The sequence below is a fragment of the Dama dama genome, chromosome Y (assembly GCF_033118175.1).
Source record: "Dama dama isolate Ldn47 chromosome Y, ASM3311817v1, whole genome shotgun sequence".
Classification (NCBI taxonomy): Eukaryota; Metazoa; Chordata; class Mammalia; order Artiodactyla; family Cervidae; genus Dama; species Dama dama.
This window is the reverse complement of record NC_083715.1, coordinates 10,908,344-10,917,890: the sequence shown is the minus strand read 5'-3', so window position 1 is coordinate 10,917,890 and position 9,547 is coordinate 10,908,344.

Genomic DNA, 9,547 nt, shown 5'->3' with positions numbered 1-9,547 from the left:
TGTCTGTGTGTGTGATGGCTCATTTGTTCCAAGAGAGAATCAACAGACCATATTCGGTTGGCTCGAATATATTGCTCTATTTTGATAGAGAACTTTCCGTGTGTGCTTTCTTCTTCGTCTGGGGCAGCATCTCTGGGGGGCCCATGCTGACTGCTCTGCTGAGTCAAGTCCCCAAGCTCTTGTGGTTTTTTTCTCCAGGAGAGATGGGCCCGGGCCGGGGCTGCTTTTACAACTGACTGGTTGTAAACCAGGTCAAGAGACCAGAGGGGTGTAGACGCATTAGGATGTGAAAGGCGAGCATGCTTTTTTTGTTTTTGTAACTAGTTTCTCTCTTGTTAGTTTGTTTCAGGCTGGCTGTTTTAGAAAATCTTAAAGCAGATGGATGTTCTGTCGGCAGAATTGGGTCAATGGCAGTTTTTGAGTTCCACAATGAATAGACTTAGAAGAACCTAAAGTCATAGGGATGGCCAGTGACTGCAGGCAGACACGTGCAGACGATGACTGGTTCCCTTTATGCGGCTGTAATCCATAAACAGAAGCCACATTGTCACTTTGAAGCGATGTCCGCCCCACCCCCAGTGACAGACAGCAGGGAACTGACACAGAGGCAGCCAGACGGGCTGCATCTGGCCATGCATGTGAGTCACCCCAAAGAGCCTCCGGCCACAAGCTGACCCTGCGTGGGAATCGCACAGGACCTGGGCTGTTGCTTCTGCCCCAGTGTCGCCAGTGTGCAGACCTGCCTGATTCTAAATTTCTCTCTCTCTCTGTTTTTTTTTTTTTTCTTGTAAAAATTACCGAGCTGACCGAGCATGCTCCCACGTGGCAGAACTGGGTCGAGGCTCTGAGCACTCTCGAGCCCTTCTGCTGAAGAGTCTGGGGTGACCGGTGTCATGAACCCACAGGGTACAGGTTGTGTGGCAGGGCTTAAGCACCGGTCAATGTGGGTGGCGGAACTCGGGCTTCTGTAGCTGTAGCCACGGACGCTGGTATCTCGGTCACATCTTCAAGGAGGTCCATTTGTGCTGTGATGGAAACTGGGTTGAGACCAGATGGCCTGAGCTTTTACCTAAGTATCATCTCTGTGGAACCCTTTGCTGCACTGATTCTAAAAATATTTGCCCTTTGAGACCCCTCCCCTCCCCAGTTTGTTTTGGGAATCTGAATTTCCACTCACAGAGCAGAGAGCTTGTTTTTTTTTTTCAGGGGCCCACATCTGGGTGAATCTACCTGAAAAAGAATATAGAATAATGATAATAAAAATGATCCAAAATCTTGAAAACAAAATGGAGTTACAGATAAATAGCCTGGAAACAAAGATTGAAAAGATTCAAGAACTGTTTAATAAAGACCTAGAAGAAATAAAAAAGAGTCAATTAAAAATGAATAATGCAATGAATGCGATCAAAAACACTTTGGACGGAACCAAGAGTAGAATAACGGAGGCAGAAGATAAGATAAGTGAGGCAGAAGACAAAATGGTGGAAATAAATGAAGCAGAGAGGAAAAAAGAAAAAAGGATCAAAAGAAATGAGGACAACCTCAGGGACCTCTGGGACACTGTGAAACGCCCCAACATTCGAATCATAGGAGTTCCAGAAGAAGAAGACAAAAAGAAAGGCCATGAGAAAGTACTCGAGCAGATAATAGCTGAAAACTTCCCTAAAATGGGGAAGGAAATAGCCACCCAAATCCAAGAAACCCAGAGAGTCCCAAACAGGATAAACCCAAGGCGAAACACCCCAAGACACATATTAATCAAATTAACAAAGATCAAACACAAAGAACAAATATTAAAAGCAGCAAGGGAAAAACAACAAATAACACACAAAGGGATTCCCATAAGGATAACAGCTGATCTATCAATAGAAACCCTCCAGGCCAGAAGGGAATGGCAGGACGTACTGAAAGTAATGAAAGAGAATAACCTACAACCTAGATTACTGTATCCAGCAAGGATCTCATTCAGATATGAAGAAGAATTCAAAAGCTTTACAGATAAGCAAAAGCTGAGAGAATTCAGCACCACCAAACCAGCTCTTCAACAAATGCTAAAGGATCTTCTCTAGACAGGAAATGCAGAAAGGTTGTATAAACGTGAACCCAAAACAACAAAATAAATGGCAACGGGCCCACACCTATCAATAATTACCCTAAATGTAAATGGGTTGAATGCCCCAACCAAAAGACAAAGATTGGCTGAATGGATACAAAAACAAGACCCCTACATATGCTGTCTACAAGAGACCCACCTCAAAACAAGAGACACATACAGACTAAAAGTGAAGGGCTGGAAAAAAATATTTCATGCAAACGGAGACCAAAAGAAAGCAGGAGTTGCGATACTCATATCAGATAAAATAGACTTTCAAATAAAGGATGTGAAAAGAGACAAAGAAGGACACTACATAATGATCAAAGGATCAATCAAAGAAGAAGATATAACAATTATAAATATATATGCACCCAACATAGGAGCACCGCAATATGTACGGCAAACGCTAACGAGTATGAAAGAGGAAATTAATAGTAACACAATAATAGTGGGAGACTTTAATACCCCACTCACAACTATGGATAGATCAACTAAACAGAAAATTAACAAGGAAACACAAACCTTAAATGACACAATGGACCAGCTAGACCTAATTGATATCTATAGGACATTTCACCCCAAAACAATCAACTTCACCTTTTTCTCAAGTGCACACGGAACATTCTTCAGAATAGATCATATCCTGGGCCATAAATCTGGTCTTGGAAAATTCAAAAAAATTGAAATCATTCCAGTCATCTTTTCTGACCACAGTGCAGTAAGCTTAGATCTCAATTACAGGAAAAAAAAACTGTTAAAACTTCAAACATATGGAGGCTAAATAACACGCTTCTGAATAACCAACAAATCATAGAAGAAATCAAAAAAGAAATCAAAATATGTATAGAAATGAATGAAAATGAAAACACAACAACCCAAAACCTATGGGACACTGTAAAAGCAGTGCTAAGGGGAAGGTTCATAGCATTACAGGCTTACATCAAGAAACAAGAAAAAAAACCAAATAAATAACCTAACTCTACACCTAAAGCAATTAGAGAAGGAAGAAATGAAGAACCCCAGAGTTAGCAGAAGGAAAGAAATCTTAAAAATCAGGGCAGAAATAAATGCCAAAGAAACTAAAGAGACCATAGCAAAAATCAACAAAGCTAAAAGCTGGTTTTTTGAAAAAATAAACAAAATAGACAAACCATTAGCAAGACTCATTAAGAAACAAAGAGAAAAGAACCAAATTTACAAAATTAGAAATGAAAATGGAGAGATCACAACAGGCAACACTGAAATACAAAGGATCATAAGAGACTACTACCAGCAGCTCTATGCCAATAAAATGGACAACTTGGATGAAATGGACAAATTCTTAGAAAATTATAACTTTCCAAAACTGAACCAGGAAGAAATGGAAGATCTTAACAGACCCATCACAAGCAAGGAAATCGAAACTGTCATCAAAAATCTTCCAGCAAACAAAAGCCCAGGACCAGATGGCTTCACAGCTGAATTCGACCAAAAATTTAGAGAAGAGCTAACACCTATCTTACTCAAACTCTTCCAGAAAATTGCAGAAGAAGGTAAGCCTCCAAACTCATTCTATGAGGCCACCATCACCCTAATTCCAAAACCAGACAAAGATGCCACAAAAAAAGAAAACTATAGGCCAATATCACTGATGAACATAGATGCAAAAATCCTTAACAAAATTCTAGCAAACAGAATCCAACAACATATTAAAAAAATCATCCACCATGACCAAGTGGGCTTTATCCCAGGAATGCAAGGATTCTCTAATATCCGCAAATCGATCAATGTAATACACCACATTAACAAATTGAAAGATAAAAATCATATGATTATCTCAATAGATGCAGAGAAAGCCTTTGACAAAATTCAACACTCATTTATGATTAAAACTCTCCAAAAAGCAGGAATAGAAGGAACATACCTCAACATAATAAAAGCTATATATGACAAACCCACAGCAAGCATCACCCTCAGTGGTGAAAAATACAAGGCATTTCCCCTGAAATCAGGAACAAGACAAGGGTGCCCACTCTCACCACTACTATTCAACGTAGTGTTGGAAGTTCTGGCCACAGCAATCAGAGCAGAAAAAGAAGTAAAAGGAATCCAGATAGGAAAAGAAGAAGTAAAACTCTCACTGTTTGCAGATGACATGATCCTCTACATAGAAAATCCTAAAGACTCTACCAGAAAATTACTAGAGCTAATCAATGAATATAGTAAAGTTGCAGGATATAAAATTAACACACAGAAATCCCTTGCATTCCTATATACTAACAATGAAAAAACAGAAAGAGAAATTAAGGAAACAATACCATTCACCATTGCAACAAAAAGAATAAAATACTTAGGAGTATATCTACCTAAAGAAACAAAGGACCTATACATAGAAAACTATAAAACAGTGATGAAAGAAATCAAAGAGGACACAAACAGATGGAGAAACATACCGTGTTCATGGATTGGAAGAATTAATATTGTCAAAATGGCTATTCTACCCAAAGCAGTCTATAGATTCAATGCAATCCCTATCAAGCTGCCAACGGTATTTTTCACAGAACTAGACCAAAGAATTTCACAATTTGTATGGAAATACAAAAAACCTCGAATAGCCAAAGTAATCTTGAGAAAGAAGAATGGAACTGGAGGAATCAACCTGCCTGACTTCAGACTCTACTACAAAGCCACAGTCATCAAGACAGTATGGTACTGGCACAAAGACAGAAATATAGATCAATGGAACAGAATAGAAAGCCCAGAGATAAATCCACGAACCTATGGACACCTTATCTTTGACAAAGGAGGCAAGGATATACAATGGAAAAAAGACAACCTCTTTAACAAGTGGTGCTGGGAAAACTGGTCAACCACTTGTAAAAGAATGAAACTAAAACACTTTCTAACACCATACACAAAAATAAACTCAAAATGGATTAAAGATCTAAATGTAAGACCAGAAACTATAAAACTCCTAGAGGAGAACATAGGCAAAACACTCTCCGACATAAATCACAGCAAGATCCTCTATGACCCACCTCCCAGAATATTGGAAATAAAAGCAAAACTAAACAAATGGGACCTAATGAAACTTAAAAGCTTTTGCACTACAAAGGAAACTATAAGTAAGGTGAAAAGACAGCCCTCAGATTGGGAGAAAATAATAGCAAATGAAGAAACAGACAAAGGATTAATCTCAAAAATATACAAGCAACTCCTGCAGCTCAATTCCAGAAAAATAAATGACCCAATCAAAAAATGGGCCAAAGAACTAAACAGACATTTCTCCAAAGAAGACATACAGATGGCTAACAAACACATGAAAAGATGCTCAACATCACTCATTATCAGAGAAATGCAAATCAAAACCACAATGAGGTACCATTACACGCCAGTCAGGATGGCTGCTATCCAAAAGTCTACAAGCAATAAATGCTGGAGAGGGTGTGGAGAAAAGGGAACCCTCTTACACTGTTGGTGGGAATGCAAACTAGTACAGCCGCTATGGAAAACAGTGTGGAGATTTCTTAAAAAACTGGAAATAGAACTGCCATATGACCCAGCAATCCCACTTCTGGGCAGACACACTGAGGAAACCAGATCTGAAAGAGACACGTGCACCCCAATGTTCATCGCAGCACTGTTTATAATAGCCAGGACATGGAAGCAACCTACATGCCCATCAGCAGATGAATGGATAAGGAAGCTGTGGTACATATACACCATGGAATATTACTCAGCCATTAAAAAGAACTCATTTGAACCAGTCCTAATGAGATGGATGAAGCTGGAGCCCATTATACAGAGTGAAGTAAGCCAGAAAGATAAAGAACATTACAGCATACTAACACATATATATGGAATTTAGAAAGGTGATAACGATAACCCTATATGCAAAACAGAAAAAGAGACACAGAAATACAGAACAGACTTTTGAACTTTGTGGGAGAATGTGAGGGTGGGATATTTCAAAAGAACAGCATGTATACTATCTATGGTGAAACAGATCACCAGCCCAGGTTGGATGCATGAGACAAGTGCTCCGGCCTGGTGCACTGGGAAAACCCAGAGGAATCGGGTGGAGAGGGAGGTGGGAGGGGGGATCGGGACTGGGAATACATGTAAATCCATGGCTGATTCATATCAATGTATGACAAAACCCACTGGAAAAAATAATAATAATAATAATAATTTAAAAAAAAAAAAGAAAAGAAAGAAAAGCACAAAAGTCCTTTTTACTGCTGCTGGGCATCTTGGGTCCAGGTGGCTGTGACGTCATAACAAGGGCAGCTTTAGGAGCTTGCAGCCCTGGGTACCACAGTCATGGTCATGGGATGGCCTGAATCCCCTGTGTGGCCCTAGGACTCCAAAAGCACAAATCCAGCAGCTTCCTGGACAGCTTTCCCCAAGCAAGACAGATTTCTGATCTTGATGTGAATGAGGGTCACATGGCAAAACTGAGGAAATGGTGTGTGCTTGTTCCATAGGCTTATCTAGGTGGCTTGTGTCTCCTGTGTGTAGTATGTACAATATTTTCGTCCCCAAAAACGTATATGCACGTGTGTGTTTATAATACATAAAGTCTGTAAACAGACAGTCCTCCACACTGCCCCGCAAATGTAGACCAAGCAGATGTGGAGGGCATCTGTGGATTTTGGTTTCCATGGGGGTCCCAGAACAAACCTCTCATGGATACCAAAGGACAGCTTTATGTTATTATACATTTAAGATTATGGAATGATGGAAATGTTGGCAATGATCTGAGCATAGTCAGGTCCTAAGCCCATGTAACCAAAGCTACGGTTTTTCACATAGTCATGTGTGGATGTGAAAGTTGGGCCATAAAGAAGGGTGAGTGCCCAAGAATTGATGCTTTTGAACTGTGGTGTTGGAGAAGACTTGGGCTGCAAGGAGATCCAACCAGTCCATCCTAAAGGAAATCAGTCCTGAATATTGAATGGAAGGAGTTATGCTGAAGCTCCAATACTTTGGACACCTGATGCGAAGAACTGACTCCTTGGAAAAGACCCTGATGCTGGGAAAGGTTGAAGGCGGGAGGAGAAGGGGACAACAGAGGATGAGATGGTTGGATGGCATCACCAGCTCGATGGACATGCCTTTGAGCAAGCTCCGGGAGCTGGTGGTGGACAGGGAGGCCTGGCGTGCTGCAGTCTATGGGGTCGCAAAGAGTCTGACATGCTGAGGGACTGAACTGAACTGAACGGAAGCCTGTATCAAGACAGGCAGAACGAGCCCTGTTTAACGCGTGCAGAATTTTGGAGAATAGTCAAGGAAGAGAAGAGAGAGCCTCAGGGAGGTAAATGCCTGGAGAAACCTGAGATACAGGAAGAGGCTATGATTACGACCAAATAAAAGCAAGTGTGTGCCTGTAGCGTCTCCACGACCACCACACGAAACCCTACCGTGGCCTGCGGGGGGAGAGGCACTCGCAGAGTCCTCTTGGGGCAGGATGAAGATGAGTCCGGGGGGATATAGGTCGGAATAGGTCACACCAAGAGTGATGAGCCCTCAGAGAGCAGAGGAATTTAGAAGATGGGGGAATGGGGGAAGGGCTCACGTCCACGGCCATGGACCCTGCAGCCACATCTCAGGAGAGTCCAGGTTGCCCATCGAGATGGTGGGAGCAGCCGTTTTACTGGAGCAGAGAACCCGCTCCTCCTGGAGACCAGGCAGTCAGTTCAGTTCAGTCGCTCAGTCGTGTCCAACTCTGTGTGACCCCGTGGACTGCAGCACAGCAGGCTTCCCCATCCATCACCAACTCCTAGAGCTTGCTCAAACTCATGTCCGTTGAGTCAGTGATCCCATCCAATCATCTCATCCTCTGTCGTCCCCTTCTCTTCCCACCTTGTCTTTCTCAGCATCTGGGTCTCTTCAAGTGAGTCAGCTCTTCGCACCAGGTGGCCAAAGGATTGGAGCTTCAGCGTCAGCATCAGTCCTTCCGATGAATATTCAGGACTGATTTAGGACTTTAGGATGGACTGGCTGGATCTCCTTGCAGTCCAAGGGACTCTCAAGAGTCTTCTCCAACACCGCAGGTCAAAAGCATCTCCTCAATTTTCTTTATAGTCCAACTCTCCCATTCACACTCGACTACTGGAAAAACCATGACTTTGACTAGATGGACCTTTGTCAGTAAAGCAATGTCTCTGCTTTTTAATATGCTGTCTAGGTTGGCCATAACTTTCCTTCCAAGGAGTAAGCATGTTTTAATTTCATGGCTGCAGTCACTGTCTGCAGTGATTTTGGGGTCCCCAAAAATAGACTGCCACTCTTTCCCCATCTATTTGCCATGAAGTGCTGGGACCGGATGCCATGATCTTAGTTTTCTGAATGTTGAGTCTTAAGCCAAGTTTTTCACTCTCCTCTTTCACTTTCATCAAGAGGCTCTTTAGTTCTTCACTTTCTGCCATATGTGTGCTGTCATCTGCATATCTGAGGTTATTGATATTTCTCCTAGCAATCTTGATTCCAGCTGGTGCTTCTTCCAGCCCGGCGTTCCTCATGATGTACTCTGCATATAAGTTAAATAAGCAGGGTGACAATATACAGCCTTGATGTACTCCGTTCCCTGTTTAGAGCCAGTCTGTTGTCCCATGTCCAGTTCTAACTGTTGCTTCCTGATCTGCATATAGATTTCTCCAGAGGTAGGTCAGGTGGTCTGATATTCCCATCTCTAAGAATTTTCCTGAGTTTGTTGTGGTCCACACAGTCAAAGGCTTTGGCATAGTCAATAAAGAAAGAAGTGGATGTTTTCCTGGAACTCTCTTGCTTTTCTGATAATCCAGCAGATGCTGGCAATTTGATCTCTGGTTCCTCAACCTTTTCTAAATCCAGCTTAAACATCTGGAAGTTCACGGTTCATGTACTTTTGAAGCCTGGCTTGGAGAATTTCAAGCATTATTTTACTAGCGTGTGAGATGGGTGCAATTGTGCAGGAGTTTGAACATTCTTTGGCATTGCCTTTCTTTGGGATTGGAATGAAAACTGACCTTTTCCAGTCCTGTGGCCAGTGGTGAGATTTCCAGATTTGCCGTCATATTAAGTGCAGCACTTTCACAGCATCATCTTTGGGATCTGAAATAGCTCAACTGGAATTCCATCACCTCCACTAGCTTTGTTCGTCATGATGCTTCCTGAAGCCCACATGACTTTGCATTCAAGAATGTCTGGCTCTAGGTTGGTGATCACACCATCATGATCATTTGTGTGATGAAGCTTTTGCTTATATAATTCTTCTGGGTATTCTTGACACCTCTTCTTAACATCTTCTGCTCCTGTTAGGACCATACCACTTCTGTCCTTTATTGAGCCCATCTTTGTGTGAAATGTTCCCTTGGTATCTCTAATTTTCTTGAAGAGATCTCTAGTCTTTCCCATTCTATTGTTTTCCTCTATTTCTTTGCACTGATCCCTGAGGAAGGCTTTCTTGATGTTCTTTGGAACTCTGCATCC